Source organism: Anomalospiza imberbis, chromosome 5, assembly GCF_031753505.1.
Source record: "Anomalospiza imberbis isolate Cuckoo-Finch-1a 21T00152 chromosome 5, ASM3175350v1, whole genome shotgun sequence".
In the NCBI taxonomy this organism is placed as follows: domain Eukaryota; kingdom Metazoa; phylum Chordata; class Aves; order Passeriformes; family Viduidae; genus Anomalospiza; species Anomalospiza imberbis.
Genome location: NC_089685.1, coordinates 46,046,453 through 46,069,932, shown reverse-complemented (window position 1 = coordinate 46,069,932; position 23,480 = coordinate 46,046,453). Strand labels below are relative to the sequence as shown.

Sequence of the window (23,480 nt, the reverse complement as noted above, 5' to 3'; positions counted from 1 at the left end):
GATGGAGTCTGGCCCTAGACTTCAGCCTGAGCACTTTCACCATATCAGATGAATTTGTGTGGCTAATTTATCCTCCCTTAATTCAGGTATTCATCCATCTAATTCCCTGAAGCTGTGGATGTAAGCAATTAAGAACAAGGGGCACCTCATGATGAGCACTCAGATCACCAGCTCACTGCTGGAAGCCTGGCCTGAGCAAACTCCTGATCTGGAAGTGATATTAGTCCCCAGATCTCACCTTCCTAAAGCAGAAAAGAGCCAGGTCAGAGCATCAGCCCTACAAGCAGATGCCATTAGTCTTTTTGCATTCAGCAAACTATTTGCGTGTTTTAAATTGATTGTGTGCAAATGCTTGGATTCTGAGCATGACAGATACATTTTTGAAACTTTTTCAATGTCTGGCTTTTAAGAACAGTGTTAAAGAATGCTGAGAAGATATGTCTCAAGTTTTCTATTAAAGCACGTATGACACACAACCATTTCATAAACATTCCCCCATTGCCTCATGAAAAAAAAGCAGAGACAAGTGGCAGCCAGAATAGCTTAAAAGATACCACAAAAAGAGAAGCTCACATTTCCATCACCTGGGAGAAAAACGTAAGGCAGAACCCTTGTAAGAGGCTACTGAATTTGCACAGGAAGAGGGAAGTCTCTTCTGGACCAAACATCAATGTACATGCACACAGGGAGGTTTAAAGCAGAGTCTGGCTGCATGTGGAATCACTTCAGAATCACTGACTTATATAGGCAGGGACAGATGCAAAAGATGTTCAAAATAAGTAACATATCTGTGGAGAATTCCCAGGAATGAACTTAAAAACCTGCCATTTTGCCATGTTCTTTATGAAAGGAGATCTGTATCCCCAGCTCTCTTGGACATCCAGGAGATTTGGGCTTGCAGCAGTGTATTTAGGGTGTTAGCAGGGTGTTTAGGCTGGAATACATCCTATGAATAGCAGCTGCCTCTGTTAGGACCCAAGTGTGACTTGCTTTTGGAGCTGCTTGTGCAGCCAGAAGAACAAGAAACAATGATAGGAGTTGTCTTCTGAGGTGACAAAAGACATTCTCCAGCTCTAGAGCCATTACAAGAGGATCCTTGATGTCCTTGATGACCGCAAAAGACAAGATGTAACACGCAGAGGCTGAAGCTTTCAATCCATAGGGTTTCATTACAAAGCAAAACCAAAATAAATTAAATTCCACCACTCTGAAATTGAAAATGGTGAAACCAAAGCAGGTATTTCATCGAAACTCACTGATAGTTGTCTCTTCCTTGTGTTTCTGCATAAATTTTGTATCCACTAATTATATTTTGTTTTTAAATACTTTTTCAGTGGCATTGGTATTGATCCTGATTTGTCTGGACTTGCGGCATTTATAGGCATTGTGCAGCTAAAGCCTGTAGAAAGACAAATAGGAGAATATGAAAGGCACACTCTTCCTTTGGTTTTTTTCAATCCATGTTTGCTAAAGGTGTTAGTGTTGCAGCGTGTCAGCAATATTCTGCCATGTGATGAAATCAATGATGAAGAATGAAGCCAAATTACCATTACTCTAGCATAAAAACAACTAACAGTTCTGCAAAAACATAAAGATGTGTAAGAAGTCTCTTTTACATTTGTGATGCAGCTAATTTATTTTGCGGATCATTTACAATGTGATGCAGCAAATTTATTTAGCGGATTAAAAGGAGTTTACCTCTGAAGTGTACATTAAAATGCACGGCTTTTATGGACTTGCTACAATGTGAAAAACAACTATGCTTTTCCTTTTTTTTTGAATCTTTTCCTGCTACAGTCCCAAGAACTTGAAGGGTCACATGAGTTTCAAAAGCATTAACTTATCTAAAATTTTCATCTTATCCTTGCTAACTTTTGAAATATGGAGGCAGACAAAGCATAGTTGAAAGGTGAGCTCCCAGTTGTGGCACTGCTCCGGTACAGGGCTGCAGGATGTCTCACACATTTGTAAGAAGCCTTTCGGAAATGCACAGGCTCTGTTTACTCAAACCAATCAAATCTGACACAGAAAAACCTGCCTCAGACTCTTTTGGGTCAGGGCACTGCTCCATCCACTCCTGGCTCTCAGTTCACATCACCTCCTCCATCTAGACATTCACAGGACTGTTTACTGTGGGGTAGAACACATTTTCCCAAAGGTCTACTCCATTGGACAGCCCCATGACTGATTACAAGTAAAGCTAATAAAGTAGTGGTAGACACCACAGTTCCCTTAATTGTATTTTTCCTGTCCTTGTTCTTTTTTAAAAGCACTGAAAATTCTTACTAATGCCAAAGACAGACCCGACAAAGCCATTTAAGTCTTTCATGACCGGTGACAAAACCAACCTGTGGACCCACAGGGGATACCATGAACACCCAGCCAGAAGAGTGTGAATTTACGTGACACTTCATATACGTGTCATGTCTTACATGAAGCTGAAGAGTGGGGGGAAAAATAGGCCTTCATAGCATTTTTTTTAAACAGCAGGATTTCTGAGTGATCCCCTTTCACCCTTCTGCAAGAAGAACACCTAAGTAAGTGTTTTGGTCAACTGAACTTTAAATTCAGACTAAATGGCCTTTTCAGTTGAAGGGTCCCTTGATTAAGTTTCTTCATATGAGATCGGGAAATCATCAACAGTAGAGATTAGATATACTACAAAAAGGTACTAATCAGAATGCTTTGAGTGCTACAAAAACATCAGCAGGCTAGGAAGGCCACAGATGAGACAAATGCAAACCCAGCACTAGCAGAAGGACACACATGGGGAGCTTTACACATACTGTAAGCTCAAGAATGAACTCCGAAAACCACCTTTTAGGTCGCCTGTCCTTAAATTCTTGGCCAGTGGTTTTCTATTCCTAGCAGGCGGTTGCTTTTTTTGAATCCCAAAGGCAGCACAGATTTTCCACCCATTGCTGTATGAAGATGGCCCAGGGTTTCCTTCTGCCACTCCCTACTGCAGCATTCTCAAGGGTGAAACTGGGCCCATAATCACAAGACAAGCAGAGGTTGCTGATTTCCTCAGCAGCACTTCATTTTAGAAATGCTAAGGGACAGACACTTAAAAAAAAACATTTCTGGAGAATAACATTTGTTGTTGGCAAGGCAAGCCAAAGTTGATTTGGGTTAATAAACCAAACAGTTATCAGAGGAACAAATCAAAACCACATACCTTTGGATACCTCTTTTACTAAGTCACAGCTACAATACTAACACCATGTCTTTGTTCTACACAATAGAACAGCCCTAAGACCTTAATTCAGTGCCTGCCCTTGACTCAAATCAAGCACACGAGAGAACTGTCCCAAAGACCTGAACTAGGGATGCCTCTGTTCCCATTTTCCTGCTGACACTAACTCCAGCCTGGAATGGCCTCTCAGTAATTCGAGAGCTACCAACCCACAAAGTACCTGCCAAGTGGGAGAGCTTCTCCAGCTTTGCTGACGCATGAGGAGTACACGTGCAGCCTAACATCCTCTGGGGCTTCCAGCCCATAGGTCTTTATGCTCCTTTTAGAATTTTCTGTGCTGTGGATTTGGAAGTCTCCTTTCTTTACAAAGAAAATTATCTCTGATAGACAGTTTAAGCATGTCTGATTAGTAAATGTGAGAAATCATCCCTGTTCCTGTGTTCCTGTGAGCTGGAAAAGTTTTCTCATTCACTCACTGTTCAGCTTTAGTTTAACTCATCCCTATTTGAACAGAAGAGCATTATCCTACAGTTGGGAGTTAAGATTTTTCCCTTCGTTTATTTTTCTCATGGAATTTTGTCCCATCTGCTGCTTAGAAACAATAATGACTGGTACTTACGAGAAACACAAAAATTGGCCAAGTTACTGCAAGATTTTGGCCAGGGGGTGAGGGGCTGGGCTGGGCTGAACTGGGCTCCTCTCGCTCTCTTGCTGTCTGCATCAGGGGAGAAAGGTTGAGCTGTTGGTTACTGTGGGGAGAATTCACTTCCACCGCTGGAGCCCAGCCCTGTATTGCTTCTGCCTTACATTGGGTGAGCCTTTGCGTGTAAGAGTGGCCATTGGACTGGGACCTTATTAACACCCTACCTCACTAGAAAGGACCTTCACCATCCACTTGGGTGCCTCAGGGGAAAACCCAGGACCCCGAGCCCCTCTGAGGGAGCCTCTCTCTGCAGCGTTCGAGAGTCCGGCTGCCACTGCCCAGCCCTGCCGCTTCTCTGCCGCTGCTCCGGGTTTTTCACTACACTGTAACCCAGCAGCCCTGCCTGCTGGGACACCCGCGGCTCCTGCCACAGCTGTGCAGTTTCTGATACATTTCATTTGCTGCTCTGGGGTCGGCTCATCCCTGCCATTCCAGCCGCTGCTCCGAGGTTCCTGCTCCAGCCCATCCCACCATCCAGAGGGGCACCGGGACCGGCTGCCCCTGTGGGCTGGCAAAGGAAGCCCCTTTTCCAGCCTGCCCGCCGTTACCCACGTGCAGAGAGGCGGCGGCGCTCTCGCCACAGCGCCCCCTGCAGCCGCGGGGGAATCATTGCACCCTGCCTGGCTGTGAGCCAGCAGCGCCCCTGCTGGCCGTGCCCGGAACTGCGCCACAGGGGAAGTGCCTGCAGCCGAGACAAGGCAGGGACTGGGTTTGTGTTCTGCTGGTTTGCCTTATCATACACATACACACCAGTAAAGAACTGTCATTCCTTTTCCCATGTCTTTGCCTGAAAGCCCCTTAATTTCAATGTTACAATAATTCGGAGGGAAGGAAGTAATATTTTACCATTCTAAGAGAGGTTCCTGCCTTCCCTGGCAAACAGCTGACTTTGAAACCAAGACACCCACATTGGGACAAAAAGAGTAAATCTTCTCCTCAACACAGTATTTTGTTCTGAAATAAAAAATTCAAATTATAAATAATTCAAGATTTGAATTCTGCATCTAATTCAATACAGACAGGTTTGTTTAAATGAGGTATAAAGAACAAGTAAAATAAATAAACAAGGACTGTAGATAAGATTTCATCCAAACTCAGCCTCAGAAATTGCTTAGCTTTTGGAGAGTACTTTGGATTGGACTGTTACCACTGAGTTGGGTTTCCTTCCTCAGTCTAAAAACTGAAAGTTATTTGTACCAGTCCATTCTGGAGAGCAGCCAGCTCTCAAGTCATATAAACCTGTGCACACTTGGTAAACCTCTTGTATAAAAGGGACAGCCCATATTGACACTGCATTTCACAGAATATTATAAACAAGAACCTGGCAGAAGTATAAGTGACTAGTAAATTTTAAAAGGGACAGTGAGAGAAGGTATTCTTTCAGGAGGAGTGCCATGGAATGGTTTTGCTACAGGCTTTGGGGTGTGAAGGCATTTTGGAGCAAAAGGTATTGGTGAAGTTCCGTCAGATCAAGTCACACATGGTTAAAGATATAAAAGCATGGATCTCTGTATAAAAAATAGATGTTTATCAGGTGCAGCCAACTTAAAAGCAGTCATTTCCCATTACTTTAAACAGCGAAACTTAAGGGGAGAAATAAATTTTTACACTTCTGATCAGATAATCAAAGTTTATACCTTTGATAGTTCATGTTGTAGTAGAAATATTGGGTTTGACTTCTTTTTGTTTTGCATTTGATGCAACCCCTGCAGCTTGCAGTGGGCACTGCTGTGTCACAGACAGTGTTTTCATTGAAGAAAAGTTAAACTCGTTAGTTTTTTAGTTTAGTTTAGTGCATTGATTTCCAGGAAAGTATTTTCTTGGCTACATTTGGTAATATTTTTCTAAGAACATATTTATTCTTGATAGTATTATACATAGCATTTCCCTTGGGCCATTTGTCCTTATTTTGTAAGGCAAAGGGGACAATATAATTCTTTGGGAAAATGGTTTGCTGCATCTCCCCAGGACAACAGTACATCTCATTCTTATCTCCAACGCAACAGCACGGGCAACAGCACAGAAATCCTGCACCGTTTCCATCAGCTCACAGGTGATCACAAGCATCTTCCTCCAGACTGCACTTTCTTCTGTGACAAATATAACATAAACACCCTTCATTAGTCAGCCCAAAGGTCAGTTTTGGGAAAGATACTGCCATGCAGACTTGTGAGCGCTGGAGCCAGGATTCTCATGTGCCCCAAACCCATTACAGTAAGGTACCAAACTGTGTTTACCTATTCATACTACACTGGTGCCACCAGTTCCTACTTGAATCACATGACCGTGGGAGAGCAGATACTAAAATGGTTTATACTGAGAAAGCTAATGGGCCTTGAGGAATAGTGTGTTGTCCTATTACAGGGGCATTGGTTCAAGTTTTGCTGTTGGCTTCAATGAAAGTAGGATCCAGCCTCTTTAATTTCTAGTCTCTGCTGTAAATAATGAATTATATATCAGAGCTTTAGGAACTTGAATTAAATGTTAAGAGATTTGCACAATTATTATGAGACTCACTTGTGTGTGACAAGGGAGACAAGTCTTTTGGATTATCCAGTCAATTAATTAAAGATGTTTCTTGTGTTCTGATGCTTTCTCCAAAATTCCCAAAAGTAAGTAAGTTCGTGACTGAGGTAAAAGACTCTTATTTTCAGAAACATGGTCAAACCCCGTGTAAGCAGTGGCACTGTCACAGCACAAAGTGGGAAGCACACAAGGTTATATGCTGAGTTGTACAAAAGGGTTGCCTGGCCAAACCATTTGGAATGGATCATTAGGAAGTCTCCAAATGCTGCACTGAACAGCCAAGCAACACAATCCCCCCGATTGTTCTGCAAGGGGCAGTGTGAGCCTGCCTGTGAGGTGGGGGCAGTTCCCACGCCCGCCCTGGGCTGTGCTAAATCACCTCCATCGTTCATGTACCCGAGCTCAGGCTCTGTCACCATGTGCACAGGACACCCCAATAGTGGGGGGGAGGGGGGCATGCATTTTGTATGCCTCATTGTCCTGGCAGAGGTGGCTATTAATAAAATTTTCTGTAAATCAGCCTCACTTTTAAGAGAAGCATTTTCACGTCCAGGCTGTTCACTCACAGATGACAATATAGAATAAATTTAAATTACTTTTTCTGAAATTGTGGCATATCCCACTAGAAACAACTGAAATCAGGAGAAAAGTAAAAGAATTCACATACTGACCCAAATTAAATCCCCAAATAAACACATAAGTTATGTCCCTCCTTATTCCAAGAATCAATTTATTTAGTTACTGCCAACGCTGGGAAGAGCACAAAAAATACACACATACTCCACATAACCTCCTTGATTGTTTTATACTCAGACTTCCAGACATACTTCATACTTTTATTTAGTCCCAAAATGAATCTACCCACATAGCTGGTTTTTTTGAGGAAACTGAAATATTGGTATGCCCTTGCTGTAGACAATCTTCTAGATGGTTTCAACTGCTGACTTCTATGTGCCTTTTAACTTAAAATTTCTGTATACTTCACTAAGACCCTTTTAAAAAGACATTAGCTACAGGGATGATCAGACATTAAATACATTCAATACTCCAGTACCCTCAGAAACTACAGGAGTCTCAAAAATCATTCTACATTGGCGTGAACACATCTCCTTCAACAACTTTCTGTTGTGGAAATTTTATTCATCCTGTCCTTGCTTACTTCTTGCGTAACACAACAGCAACAGAGCCTTGCCTTCTCTCTGCAGCCTGATTATCTTAGTTCACTTCTCCATTCTGCTTTCTACAGGGTGATTTCATGCTACTACATTTATGTTTTCTTGTGGTTTCATTTCTAGCACAAATACATAAATTGTGTACATGTACATATAGATGCATGAGACAATTCATAGTCATGCTTCAGGAGCATTGTAACAGGCTTTGAAGAAGACTTTGTGTTTCTGTATCTGAACTGATTGAATCTGGATATTGGGTGTGCTGGAAATTACACTTATCCAGACCAGGTATTCGACACCCAGATAACAACAGCTTAATAGTGAAAGAACACAGAAAAAAAATCCTGTTCATTCTGAAGGAATGTTTAGAATAAACCAACACAATATTCTATCCTTCCTTCATTTGTAGCAGGTTCTTCTGTTAGAATGCTCATGGTACTGATCTGAGGGAAAGAAAGGTAGGTAACTTTACCTCCTATGAGAAAATGACAACATGTGTGTCACAGGTTAAATACAATTTCATTGTATTCTGTCCGTAAATTACAGGTTGAATCTGAAGGCATTGTGATAGCCCTATATTACACACACACCCACACCCCCACACACCCACACCCACACACACATATAAATAAAACATGCTACTTTTGAGCTTTGTTCTTTGGTCCAAACTTCAAGATGAAAATAACACAAAAGAAGTAAATGTCTAACATCCTTCTACATCATAATTTCTTACAGCAAAACACAACATTAATTTATGCTGGAAATATTTCTATCTGCCCCTTTTCAAACATGGAATGCACTTTATTATCTCAATGCACTTTTTGTCAGGCCATGCTCCCTTGGGTAGGAGGGGCTGTTTCCCCACACAAGAACAGACAACTCAAGAATTTGGAGCTCTACACTCTTACGTGGAATGGACATTGCCAAGCCCTTTAGGGTCACATTTATTGAAGGAGATCATCCTTCTTAGTCAGGGCCTGCTTTGCAAAGCACCCAGCTCTCACAGAAACAGAGTGGACAAAGTCCTAAAACACTGAACTTCTGGGTGTCATCTGTTTTGCAACTCGCACTCCAGCTCCAGTTTTGAATACTAGATACTGAGCTCTTGTTTTTTTTGGCCTTAGCATACAAACACCATAAAATTTCAGAAAGCTGTAATGTAGGTGAGGGCAAATCATGTGGGACTAAACACCCTGGTGGGAAAAAACTGTGGAAGTGAGCCCTTGGTGAGCTGGAGTGTCAAGAGCCCAGCTGTTACTGTCAGATGAGCAGGCATCCTGATTTATTTACAGAACGTGATACATCACAATGAAAGATATAGACCAATGTGCTACACAAACTGTGTTTGCAGTAGCAGAAATTATTTACCAGTTTTGTAAAATCCTTCAAGGACAACTTCTGCCTTGCCTGATGCAGAGGGGAATACAGAGTTAACTGTAAGAGCAGCTGCCTTAGCCATGTATTTCTTTGCATTTATTACTCTTATACTATGGAACTGCAGTACTTTTTTCAGAAGTCAAAAAGCAGGGGGAGCTGTAAAGGACCTATATTAATCTGTGGCTTCTCTTACAGTTTTTATAAGCAGCCACAACAAACACTGGCACTATACTTAAGGGCATTAAGGGATTTACCAGATTGTCTTTGGAACGTCATGAAATTCGGTTTGATTTGGAGAAGAAATCTCACATCTCGAACACTTGTAACATTTAAAACGCTTTGTAAAAGACATCATCAAATGCCAAAACCATTCAGTACTTACATGGAGTTTCTGTTCAGGTCAGTAAGAAAGCATACGAAAATGTAGGCAAATATTCATGGGGTCTTGGGAAAACGAAGATGTAATCTTATGAGAAAATACAAGTTTTTCATATTTATTTCTCTGAATATTTATGCCTTTTGGAAAATAATTCAGATACAAACCAAAAGGTATAAGAATTAATTTAGCACAGTATATGTAGACTAGTGTTTACATCCCAATATTTGTATTCTGATACTGGAGTTGAGCAGCCACTTTAATATCCTTACCTAAGTGTCCCTTTGCCTCACTTACACTTTTTGGGTTTCCCCCCCCCCAGTTTTAAAATGCAGACATCTGAGTAAGGGGGGAAACATTATTTCACATTGTCATTAATGGAACTTTAGTTTGATGAAAGTTTGCTAAATGAAATGACAAGATTGTTACTTCTCCAGGGGCAGTTCCCTTCCTACAGATCATCTTCCTGCCATCCTTGTGCCATGTGACTAGAATTTCAAGGATGAGCGACTTCAGATTATTTTACTGTCTGAAATTTGGGATAGCTTCCTGTGCATTTAAAGGTTTCACAGGCCAAAATCCTCTGCTGTACAGTGCAAGAAAAGCTGCTACAAGACAGACACAAGAGAAGCTTTCTCATTCCTGCTGCTTTAGTATAAAACTCCACATACAACTGACTTCTTAGTTAAGGCATTTAGGAAAACAACCACTCTCTGCACTGCATTGTCACCCATTTATCAGTTGTTCATTTTTATCCCTTTACTTTCAATTAAGTGGCTAAAAAAACCTGCCTTCATGAAAAATGTTACGCATATTTATAATCCCATGTATTTATAAATCTTTTTCATTGCTCTTTGTGCTTAAGAATGGAAGAGCGTTAATTTGTACACCAAGTTCTATCCGCACACTAAATATCCTGCAGAAGTCACACAGAATGGAGATGCTGTGGTAGAACAGCTTTATCTATACCCTGCTCATCACGAGACCTTGAAACTGTGAAGCGCAGAGCAATACAGATCATCAGAACCGAATGCCAATACAACAGCAACACCACACCTGACATTGTATCTTCTGCATATACATTGAAAATACCATAAGCTTTGATATTTTTCCTCTTTTACACTGTGTTAAGTCCTTCTCTAAAACCCCAGAAGTGAAAGGAAAACAGAAAAAATACATTAAAAATTACTAACTATAACCTAACTATAATTTTTCACATTAATAAAGCTATGCTTTTTTTAATGTGCAAAACTCATGATTTGAATACCGTTGTCTGAACTGTAACTGGTAACAAATGCCATGTGCCCCAAAACCTGGTACTTTCTCCTCTCCAGCAGGAGGTTTGTTTCATGCAGAACTTGCAACATGCCACTGTGTTGCTGACTGTTGTGGATGCCTGGGCATTGGGCCAAAATAGTTTGGGGGAAAAATTTCACATCCACAAAGGGGGAACAAAATTAAAGAGGTCCCTGGCAGAGACATAGATGTGTGTGTGTTAAGAGTAGCTTTAAGGTACAAGAAGAGATTGTGAGAGTTCTTTCAGAGATTATGTATGGATGAACCAGCTACACAGTCCCTGGCCAATTATGGTTTATTTATTGATATTGGTGTGCACACATATACATGAGGACACTACATGCCCACACATCAGAATGAACTGGCATTGCCAAACTGCTGAAAAAATGGGATGATCCTGTTACTATGGCTCAAGAAATACATCTTCCCTACTCCTGCTAGTGAAACCTTGCCTTGGGGACAAAGCCTGGTATTATTCAGTGAGTGTTATCCTCCAAGGGCCTTAGCCAGATATCACCATATCATATTTCTTAATTAACTCCTACCATCTCCATGCCCACACTATCTACTTCCACACAGAACTGAGTAAGCTAGCCAGCCAAACCTCATGAGTTTCTTCTTCCATACACGTAAGAGGAAGATTCAGGCAAAATCATGACCACTAGGGAATACCATGGGAATTTGCCATAAGCACCTATATCAATCACAAAACTCAGACAAGTACTGAAGGGGAAAAAAGATGGAAAAGTTTTAAAGCTGTGATCATCCTTTTTTCTGTTTATGTGGTACCTAGCACAATAAAATAATGCCTCCTTATCAGTATGTCAAGTACAGAAATAGCTCTAAAATCCCTTCTGGACTAAGATGGAAAGTTCTGCTTCTGCACATTAAGCTGTTCAATTGTGGGAGTAGCAAAACCAGAATACACGTAACAAGAAGAATGGTTTTGCTTCTGATTTTTATTTAGAAATATTTAAATTAGAAAAATGTAAGGGAAATGGAAGTGATAGTTTTAAGGATAAATTTTTAATTATAACTTCCTAAGTATCCATGTAGTAGTATTATTCTGACACCTTGTTTTCAAAGGCAATCTAACAAGTGGTGCCACAGGTGATTAAATTAATTATCAGTACCATCAGGGATGGTAGTTTTCTGTTAGATGGAGAGATCTTATTGTGCCAATACTCACTGTAAGTGGGTTTCTGAAAACACATCTCTGGCTCCGAACACTCTGTGAGGCTGATCAAAATCTTGTATTATATTGATTTTTCAACAGTTACACCCTTTGACTCCACTGTGAGATTGGAAATATTTACATACTAAAACAAAGAGTGAGAAAAAGCTGCCCTAATGTACTGATTCCTGTCCATGGAGCAGTGTGGCTATCACAACAGCCTGTCCCTAGCACTTAGGCTCTCAGAACAATGGGAAACAGCCTTAAGAGGGGCCTAAAAGGTCTGAAGACACATCAGGGATATTGTCCCAGTCAGAAAATGCAGTCCTTTGACACTGAAATGCAAGAAAACAGCTATGTTCGACTGAAAATAGTGGGCAAGAGAGAAAGAGTTTACAAAAGACTCAAACTGAGTAAAATAACAACCGTATTTGCTGTGCTCTCTCTGCTCCACATTCCCTTAGAACCATGTACTGAAACAGAACAGACCTCTGTGTCATAGAAGAAAAGAAGGAGCCAGAAAGGACCAATGAAATCAGTTACAGAAAGAATCACAAAAGATTTCAGGTGAAATCAAATGTTAAAATATAAAAAATACAGTTACCTAATTCAGATATAGCGCCTCATCACCTTTCTTGCTTCCAGTGTGGAAGAACAACAATCCCATCTGTGCCTTCCTGCCTCGTGTGTGTAACATTCTTGCTTTACTTATGGGAGATATCAGACCATGTGAAAAGCCAATGCTGGGATTTCCTGATTTGCCTGATACTGTGGTAAATTGTTCTCCAGTCCTAATCAAATTAAAAAATATTTCCTAATACTGGAAAAAATATGTTGAGTCTTCTTGATTATAATCACAACAAAAGTCATGCTCTGGAAAGGGTATGTGCCAAAGACAAAACATGTACAATAGTTATATATAAAGTTGGAAAAGAGGACCTCTTCTAATCGATTCTTTAGCTTAAAAAGATTACTAAAAACATATTTTGTTGAAGTAGTATAGAACATACTTTAAAAATGGCAATAAAAAAAATAATTTGCTTTAGGTGAAAGCTCTTACATGGTTACTGTTCATTAACTTCAGTTTAATAAGCACTCCTACAAGAAAGGCTCTGCTGGGCTGGATCTGCCCAAGTTTGGCACAAAATATTGTACTAAAGAATTTAAAGATGGCAAGTATAGAAACACCAAATAAAAAGTTTGTATTTGGGACTATGGCTGAATAATAAATAATAAAATAATAATAAATACAGTTTCTGTGAGTCAGGAGCACCCTTTGAGAGCACTATTTTGTCCAACATCTTTTGATAATACACTGTGGGAGGAGCTAAGAAAAGGGAAGATAGTGACTGGGAGGTGAGGGAACAGGAGGAATAAAATGTTTAAGCCTGTTTCCTCTGGCAGCTATTAAGTAAGGGCAGCAAGCGGGTAGGTATGCCTGGAGAGTTCAGTGTTTCAGTGCACAAGTGAAAGGGTAGTTGTGTCATGCACTGCTGTCACTTCTGACTTGGTGGTCTAATACCTGACACATGTTTCAAAAGCAGTTGAATCTCCTACAGAGTATACAGAGATTTTTTCAAGTGTATGCTAAAGCTGATTGTCACATCTCAACTGGTTGATCAGAAAGATGTCAAGTGGACCAGAAAAGTCTATTTATGTTTATTTCACAACCCTAATGTTAAATAGAAGGAGTTCTGTTTGTGCAGTACTCCAAACATGCCATATTGCAAATAAAGACACGCATCACTTGGGAGCCTTGGTCATTAAGGCCAGGTAGGTGCAGGTGCAGACACTGGAGGTGAGAGCTACTTCTTTGCTTTGCTCTGAGGTGGGAGCAGCACCTCTGCTGCTCAGTAAGCATGCTCCTTATTGCTGTTGTGCTTCCTGTTGTCAGATTCCCAGAGGGAACAGGTCACTCTGGAAAACTGTAAAGTGCTGCCTCACAGCTAGCCTGTCAAAGATGAATCCTGTTCAACAGTACCCTGTTTGCAAGGAATGCAAGTAGGTTCAAACAGTTATTATGAAAAAAAAAAAAACCAAAAAACCAAACCAGTGTATCTACTAATTTGATTTCTCTTAGCTGAAACATACGACATTCAAATTAAAAGGTCATGAACTCCTCTTCATATCACTTTTCCAGAACAGAAGAGAAATGAAATGGCCTCAGGCTTTGGCCAGAAGGGAGCAACAGAAGGGGAAAAGAAATTTATTTGTTCAAATACACCATTTATCATGCTTTAATTAAATACAGCTCAGGAATTTCCCCAGAGTTGTACAGGGAGGACCAGAGTGCTTGTGATGGACATTTAGGATTCACAGCCACAGTACTGTACCTTTTTTATCAGCACAGCATTCCCTAAACAGGCCACTAAATCAACCCCCATGTGCTGACTATGACTGTTGCTTCACCCCATTTTGCACCAACCTGCTCTGTCCCACCTTATGGTCTCAGTCTGTAACATTAGCTCTGCTCTGCCCTGGACTTCTCAGTCATTTAAGTCGTTCTCAAGCTGCTTATTGCCTAAATTTTGATCTTTATGAAACATGGAGAAAATATTCTTTGTCACAAAGACGTGTGAATGCAATAAAGGACCAGCCTCAAACCCCTCCACGCTCAGGTCATGTCCAATTGCAAAGACTCTGTGTTGGATTGAACCCAGCAGCTCACCAGCTCTGCTTGCAGGAAAGAAGGGAGGCAGCAGTAACTGGCAAGATCAAAGCCTCTGAAACTATTCCCTTCTTTCCAGTTTGTAGGAAAGGCATAGAAGGATTGGCTTCTAACAGTCATGAAGACTTTTTCATAAAGAGACAGATTAATCATATTCTCTCCAATAAATGCCACCAGGGAAGTTGGGAGCTGTGGCTCCTGCAAACTCCATGTATTTTCTCAGACTCTTCCCCTCAAGCTGTCCACACTTAATTCCGCTGGCTTACGTGTGCCTGGACCTTTTTCATGTGCCAGCTGGTATTTACCCCCCGTGTGATACACTGTAGATAAACTGACATAGACTATGCCCTCTCTCCACTTTCACACAGATTACAGATACTTATTACAAATAAACAAAACAAAACCATGCTATGCAGCTGATGTTCCTCTTTAAGCACTGCATTTCTATGGAAGAGGACTGTAATAAAATTTATAAATAAATAAAAAAAACCACAGAGGGGATTTAAAAAAAAATACTTCTTCCGGTAGTTCCTATATTTATCCAATACTCTAATAAGTTTTTTACATACTGAACTGTGATGTAATTTCTGTCTCCATAACATTGTGTTTCCATAGTTCAGGTTAAGTTCCTCTTCAGCTTAAGTGGAGTCTTTGCTTAGCAAGAAAGTCGGGATTGGCCAAAGTCCTGAGTGACAGGAATTGCAGTATGCAGTGACCTCCAGTTCTGCTGCAGCACCTCATTCTTACTGCCCCGTGCAATTTTCTCCTCCCTTTAGCAGGAATGTTTTTAAACTTGAGCTCTTCATTTCCAGTTCCAGTGTCAAGGGACTAAATTTGAAAGAGCTTTGGCCTTCATTAGCACATCATCAGTACTAACAAAACCACAAGCAACAAAAAAAGCACATCAGCATGCTTTTCAGCACTGGCACTGGCTGACGTCTCCTCCTTCTCTGAGCTTTTTGTGTGTTGTGGGATTTTTTTATTGTTGGTTCTTTAATCAGTGAAACTAGACTATTGAGCTTTGGGAAGAAAAAGAGAGCCAGTCCTTTCATTTTATAATTAGTGGAAATTCAGTAGGAGCATTAACAGCTGTCTCTTTCAAAGACGAGCTCAGCATCATCTATGCACGAGTTAGAGCACAGACTGGGAAGAAATAGTAGCAACAACATGTCTCACATCCACACTGGTGACACACTGGCCGTGGGCTCTGACTAAAGGACAGCCCCAGCTTGTTGTTTGGACAGGCTAATGGCTTTGTTTGGCTCTTTGCGAGAACATAACTTTTCATTTTTTACTTTCTAATTAACTATGTGGAGGAGAGAACACATGAGAGAAGCAGACAGAAAGACAGACAGAGTGTCCCACATGATGAGATCAATTAGGCAATCATTTTGGACATGTTCAGACAAAGAAGGTGGTCTCCTTGGAAACTGCAATCACATGCACACACACTCAGAATAACTTCTCCCACATTCTATTCTCTGCTCGGTACAACAAACTTGGATGTAAGCTCCGAGGGACAATTGCACATCCAGTGTTGTCAGACTTGTCAGCATTTCCAATGCCACAGGACAGGCCCCCTGCTCTCCTCGCCAACAAATTTACCAAAGACTGAAGTATTAAAAAGCGTATCAAGAGGGTGACAAGGAGGGGCCAGACAGAGCTACCAAAGTTTAAAGACAAAAATTACAACATTTTGGAAAGCAAAATGGTATAAAAATACCTCTTAAAAATCTTGAAAGGCTTCAGAAAACTCTCAAACATAAAATCTAACAGTTGGAGAAAGTCACATGCCCAAAATGAAATACTAAGCTTATGACTGGGATGAAGAAAAAAATCCAGCTACTTAGTATTTTTTTTTCCAACTTGAAAAATAAAGGAAAATATTTATATCCACATTTGCAAGAAAATTTCTTCAGACCCCACTGTTCTTATTTACTGAAGTATTTTATCACTGAGACAAAGAAAACCCTACCCCCTTCTGCAAGACTGAGATATAATCTTTAAAGTATTGAGCAATAAAGTCAGACATTACCAAAACAGGCCTTAACTGTGTTGACTTTTGTACTGACAAAAGGTGGCTGTTTGAAAGAGAGGAGAGCACGATTAAAGTATTTTTTCAAGAAAGTACAATTATATAAGATTAGACTCCTCCCAGACACAACGTTTCTGAGTCTTCTGTAACATTAGAAGACATCCTGGAGTTTTTACCATATTAAACAACCTTCACTGTACTAATTTCTTTGTATTAAAACTCTCTTTCTAGAGTGTAATACAGCTCAATTAATATAAGAGGGATACGGTGCAGAGTACTGAGACCAAACACAAGCTGGAACACAGTTTAATGTAACAACAGGTGAAATATCTGCCATTGTAATACAGCTTCAATTAACCTCAAAATGAACTTCATAAAGCAGAGACTAATAAAAAAAGAAGGTGAGCTGCACAGGACCAAACGCAGATCCGAACCAATGTGGTTAATCATACGTTCTCCGTTTATTGTTTATACGATAGCAGTTTATATACACTTCCAGATAGTTTACAATCGTGAGCACACTCTCATTGGCAAGCAAACATTGTTTGTTCCTGTCTTAAGGTGGCTGAAGTTTCACACCGCAGACCTATACTAATTCACACCTAGATAGCTCAGTACATTGTGTTATACCTTAACATAATTTCTGACTGCGCCACACACTTATTTCTGACTGCGCCACACACTTATTTCTGACTGCGCCACGGGCTTCAAGGCCTCACTGAGGCCCACATCCGAGGCCTAGGCTGGGGTAGCTCAACCTTCACTCTAAACATACAGATCGTGAACATACAGTTCGTGACCTCTTTCTCTCAGAAATTCTTCTACAACTTCACTTTTTCAGGCAAAAAGACAAAATTTTGTAATTGGAAGCTTTAAAACCAAGCAGTGCCAACATAAGCAGTGAGAGAGCAAACTAACCCTGGAAGAGAAGCGATCAGTTACCAGAGCTCCTGTTTCACCCTGTACAAAAGTTCCATATTGGAACTCCCTGGAACTCCTACTAGAAAAACTTGGAAATTAATGCAAAATGAGATGGCCTTACACATATATAGGACTGCAACTACCAGTGGAGCCCAAACCTGCCTGAGTAACTCTGAATTCATCAGCTCACTGTTAACAGTGGGACTAACAATGAAGGAACATGAATTAATCCCACACTTTGCACCAGTAATTACCCTGCTAAGGACATTCCTTTTTCAAATGGACCTCCAGATGCCATACTAAGTTCTTCCTATCTGAAAGCAGATGCAAATTACAGCAGAATAAATTATCACAAATGTTTAAAAAACTACAAAATATAGAGAAAACTGATCCAAACTGAAATTTTCAGCTAAAGCTGTGCTTTGCAATCAGTAGGTCTAATGGAAAGGTTTACATAGGATTCTCTCTCCCCATTTTGCTTCCCAAGGGAAGCATTAGAAAGGAGGGAGTACACTTATCCTCTCCTTCTGCAGAACAGCTTCTTGCAAAAGGTACATGTTGCAATTTTTTTCTGAACCTTAGCCCAAGACTCCTTGTGAGCATATTTTTCTTGCAAGAAACTAAATCAAACTGCAAAAGTTCTACTTCTCTAGAGATTCAGCTTCATGACTTCACCTGCTGAGTTTTGCAACTACAACACATCTTGTCTCTAAACTCCAAGGGAACAGGATTAAGAGCACAAATTCCTAAGTTCATAAAACTACAAAGAAAGCATTTTCATCCAAGTAAAAAAGGCCAAAGGTCAAGGGTTCCTACTGACTTCAGCAGGAGCCTTTTGGGCTTCTGAGATACCCCGAGCCAGCCTTTGCCTATGACGTCACAGTGCATGTCATTTGTAATCTCGGAACTAGTACAGGGCATTGCTGTGTAGGGATCCACTGAAGGGGATTCTTGGACCAGTTTTACATAGCCAGCTCTGCCTGCAGAAGATAAAATTGCTTGGTGGATCTTGCAAATTAGAGCTCTGTGTGCTTTTAATAATGAAAATCTCAGAAGGTGAACTATAAATTCAAATTATTGTTTTCAAAATTCGTAATTGTAGGAATTTTATTCTTTTGCCCTGATTTCATGGAAACATTTTTCATATAGAATGGTGGAAATAAAATCTAAAAATTATAGCACTCCCTTAAATCTCTCCAGTGCAGTTGATCATGTGACGGATTTGGGTTTTGCGCAAGGGTGACCCACCCATTTCAGAGATGCCTTGATTCAATCTGCTGCCCAGATCAGAATGCTCACAGATGAGTCAGCTGGGCAGCCAGATGTATCAAAGGCATTTTCAGCGTTATGCTTGGCAAGCTGCTGCCTTACATGAATACAGGAGGGGAACATTTTGAGTCTCAACCTTTGCGCAGGGATGATGCCACAGTTAAATCAAATGTTTCCATCTCAGGGGCTGATGCAGCCACATGGAAGCTCTGTCTTCCATCACCTCTTAGATGGAAATCTGGGCTGCCAGGCTTCTTTACACTTCCCATTCTCCTCTAAATGACTGACTCACAGAGATGGAAACATGACATTGACACTGTGGTGGGAACACTGCTTTTTCTTAATCACAGACACGAGGAGAAACGTGAAATGGGCTTAGCAGTCTGTTTGTGTTGCCAAAGAGTCAATCAGATTCTTTCTTGGACAACCTCCCTAGAGCTTGTGATGAGTCTGTGATGAGTCACCTGGACATGGTTCACTCCTATCCTCTAGTACAAGCCTGCTAAGAATTTCGCAGCCCTGGCCCAGGTAACCTGATCAGGTTGCTTTCTGGTGCTTTCATTTTCTTGGACAGAAAAGATCAAGGATTTCCTGATTTATGTCAAAAAATAATTTTGTGTTGCTTCCCAGATAAGGAAAATTGAAGGTGCCTAATTCTGCATTGCTGAGATTGTGTTTACTGAAGGCAATGGGAAAAAAACCCCAAACTCCATGTTTCAGTAAGCACTGGATCAGGCAAAGAGATCTTCTAAAGTGGCATATCAAACCAGAAATATATGAGGGGCATTTTTTCTTCTAAAAAGCTAAACTGTGAGTTAAATCACACACTGCCAGCTTTTAGTTACAGAAAACCACTTAACAATGCACTTGAACAGATAGAGATGGGAGCTGAATTCCAGCAGAGGTGTTCTTCTTTCCTTTTAAAGATACAGAAGAAAATACACCTAAAATTAAGGAAAGCACATCTGAAATAAATCAAAATTCTATACACATTACTAAATTTTACAATCATCACAGCAATCTCACATAGAAATCATGCTGGTATTTTCCATTCTACATTGGAAAAAGGGCACTTTTTGCTACATTTTTCCATTAAAAAGATTAAAATATATCTATGAATTTCTAAATTTAGAAATACTTAAAATTACTAAAATATGCAGATTTTGAAAAAGAAGCACAAGTTAAAATATACAAATCAGGAGAGCAATTCAGGGAGGGAGGGAGGAAGAGAGGAAAGGAAGGATGCTCTTTGGTCTCACCCTAGGATGGGATCCATTTTTCTCACCTGTGGGAAAGTTCCTGAAGCATTGCCCAAGGCACGGATTTGTGTTGAACATGCCCTGTGGTGTAGAAACAAGCTCCAGGTTTAAACCCTCTGCCATATGAAGCTCTTTGTTACAGCATTCTTGGTAACTTCATGTATGTTCATTAGTTCAACAACTCAGGAGGTTTCAGGCAACATCTGCCCAGCACAGAGAAAGAATGATAAAGTAAGAATTCCTTTCCAGCTGTGTAGAGCTGTGCACATTTCAACCAGTTATTACAGAATCAAAGTATAACCAAGTTTGGAAGGGACCTCAGGAGGTCTCAACTCCCACCTCCTGCTTAATGCAAGGACAGCTATTAGTTTAGATGAGGCTGTCCACGGCTTCATCTGGGTGGATCTTGAAATCCTTCAATGGTGGGGATTCCACAACCACTCTGGGCAACCTATTCTGTTGCTTGCTCCACTGAACTCATAAAAGATTTATTCCTTACATCCAGTCTGAACATCTTGTTTCAATTTATGATCATCGTCTCTGTATTCTCACATTTTTCACTGCTGGGACTCCATCATCTCAATAACCTCCTTTGGAAACTGGAAGGCTGTTATTAAATCCCCCTTTCTTCCAAAGCTTTGTTTTGTCTGGGGTTAACAGAACTAGCACCCTCAGCCTCCGCTCCTAAAGAAGCTGTAGCCCCCTGACTGTTGTGGTGGCCCTTTGCTGGGCATATCAATGCCATTCTCATACAGAAGGGCGCTAAACTGCCGGGCACTTTCTAGGTGAGGTTTGAAGAACTGTATGTAAGAGGAATAATCTCTTGCCTCAGCCACCTGACTGCTCCTGCCAGTGCAGCCTGTGTCATAGTAGCCCAGGATGCTGCTGGCCATCGTCACTGCCATGGCACAGGGCTGGCTCTTGCTCAGCTCTCTGCCAACACCCCAGGGCTGTCCCTGCACAGCTGCTCCCCAGCCTCTACCACTGTAAGAGGATTCTTCCCTCTCAAGCACATGTTGTTCTGTTTATTCCTGCAGAATTTTGTAGGGTTCCTGCTGGCCCATCCCTCCATCCTGTCGAAGTCCCTCTGAGCAGCAGCACTGTCTTCAGGTCTATCAGTTGATCTCTCTAATTTAGTGTCATCTACAATCTTTATGAGCATGCCTCTATCACCTCCTCCAGGGCACTGCTGAAAGTGTCACACGGGACAAAAAAAAATTCCTCTGGTGTTCCTCCTGCCATGGGCCTCAGCTAGAATATGAGCCATTAATCACCACCCTCTAAGCCAGCCAACCACTAATTATGCATTTATTTGTCCATCCACCCAAATTCTAAATTGGACAGAAGAAAATTTGTAGACCTTGTCCAAAAAATCATGGAGTTAAGATAAATGATGTCTACTGCTCTCCCTCATCCACAGCTTCATCCAGCTGTTTTATCCTAGAAGGCAACAAGTAAAACCTTGGTAAATGCATACTGATTGTTTCCAGCCATCATTTCCTCCTTCCAAACTGTGTCTTTATTATTTACTCAGTGGCCCATATCCACAAATTGGTTGTATGCAGAAGGTACCAGCCCAGGCTTTGTCACTGAACCAGAACAGAGGCTGCATCAAAAAACACTCTCAACTCTCAAGCAGAGCCTGCTCACCTGCACTGTGCAAAGCTCTGCTGCTCTGCATTTGCCAGGACATTCAGCCCCAGCCACAAAGGAGAGCGTGTGCATGTATGGATAGATGTTTGCATAAAGATAAACCAGTCAGTTGCTTTTCATCCTCACTTGTCAAAATTCAGTATTCACTCATGAGCCTTTCAGACCGCGGTCAATTCTGCTTAGCTGAGGCATTTTAAAGATACTACTGCACTATGAATCCAATTGGAAAAAGAAAAGTAAGATAAATAAACCATCTCCTAATGCTTCCAAAACAGTAAATATTAACTGAGTCTAACATGTATATACTAAGGACTAAAATACACACTGCAACTCTGAGGAAAATATTCCATTATATATTATGTTAACCACCAATGTGAATGTGGTGTTCCTGACACAGAATTACAGATGAGTAATGAAATCTCTCAAAATTAAAATGCATAGCAGCAGAATGTGCATGCTTTAAGAATTATTTCAATATAAAATCAAGCATTTATTTAATCCAAATTAATTTCTACAGCCCTTTTCCACAGAGGGATATTGCCTGAGATGAAAAGTAACAGACTCAACCTTCTTTTAGCAAGGCTAATACCTGCATGCTCTTGAGACTGCATTCTTATTTCTGCTGGTAGGTGCTGTATAAATTTGTAATAGAAACCATGTGATAAGCGTTTTCCAAGACTGCTTCTTCCACATGAACAGAAATAAATTCTCAGTATCTGGATGTCATGGCATGAAGATAGTAATTGAAACCCTTGCTCAATACAGTGAAGTATTTAGAGGCAGCACAACATAATGGAAATTAGCAGCAGAAGCACGAAATTCTACAGACTCCTGCAGCACATCTGACCAGGATAAGAGCTGCTGCCACAAAGGACAAACTGACCATACCATGGGCAATGCAGTATGAAGCCAGAGAAAGCTGACCTTATTAAACACACAAAGCTTTTCCAAATGTCTGACACTATCAGTAGGTTCTGAGTTGCCTTTTTTCTAGTTTAAATTTATAAAATCACTGTTGCATTGATAAACAAATAATTAAAATAACTAATTCCCCTACCTGTATCACCCTTAAATACTGGGGAAATTAGAAGGACTACTTTTTGGGACATTCACTGTGGTATCTGCCCTCCTAACTTGAAGGAAACCATATCTGAGAGTGAATTGTCTTGAAGTCCATTTTAAATTACAGTCACAGTAATGCAATTATTTATAAACAGGTATAGGTTAATAAATTTTGATGCTGCAAACCTGCAAAAGACTGACATGAACTTGATTCTAACTTTCTACCTTATCTTCCTTTACTCCTGTTTATAATGTTATTTTAAAATACACTGGGGACACTAGCTGCATTGTGATCAATGGCTGTGGTTTGAGTTTAAAATTTTGGACTGCCTTTCCACTTGAAAGGAAAAAAAATAGTGCATGATTGATACATAACATAAAGGAGTTTTATGACATGACTGAAAGAGTTACTACAGAATCTAAATGAGATATAGTAGTATATGCTGCTGTATACACTCTGTTTTTCCAGAGGCTTTTTTAAAAACAGAAATTTTATTAAATTCCACTTACAACAGTGAGAAGTCAACTTCAGACAAAGTTATACTTAGAAAAATGTATACACTACATTTAAATAAAAACGCAGAAAAAATGTATATGTTACTACTACTTAGAACAATGTAAAACTATTAAAACTATATTGTATTATCAGAAGTCCTCCTCTGCTGTACTGTAGGTGTGTTTACATTCCCATCATAAAAATTTGCTACAGGAAGATCTGGAAACAAACTACATAAGACAGTATTCTCTGTCTAGCAATTTAAGCAAAATTTTTAACACTGCTATTTAACAAGAA

The 23,480-nt window shown here is 40.5% G+C and overlaps 1 long non-coding RNA gene across 1 annotated transcript; it reads left to right on the top strand.

Annotated features, from left to right (window-relative positions):
• The first annotated feature begins 453 nt into the window (after positions 1-453).
• On the top strand, positions 454-23,187 carry LOC137474155 (uncharacterized). The gene is made up of 4 exons (XR_010999188.1): positions 454-597; positions 17,365-18,500; positions 19,064-19,241; positions 21,507-23,187. It is a non-coding gene; the product is annotated as an uncharacterized lncRNA (long non-coding RNA).
• Positions 23,188-23,480: the final 293 nt, after the last annotated feature.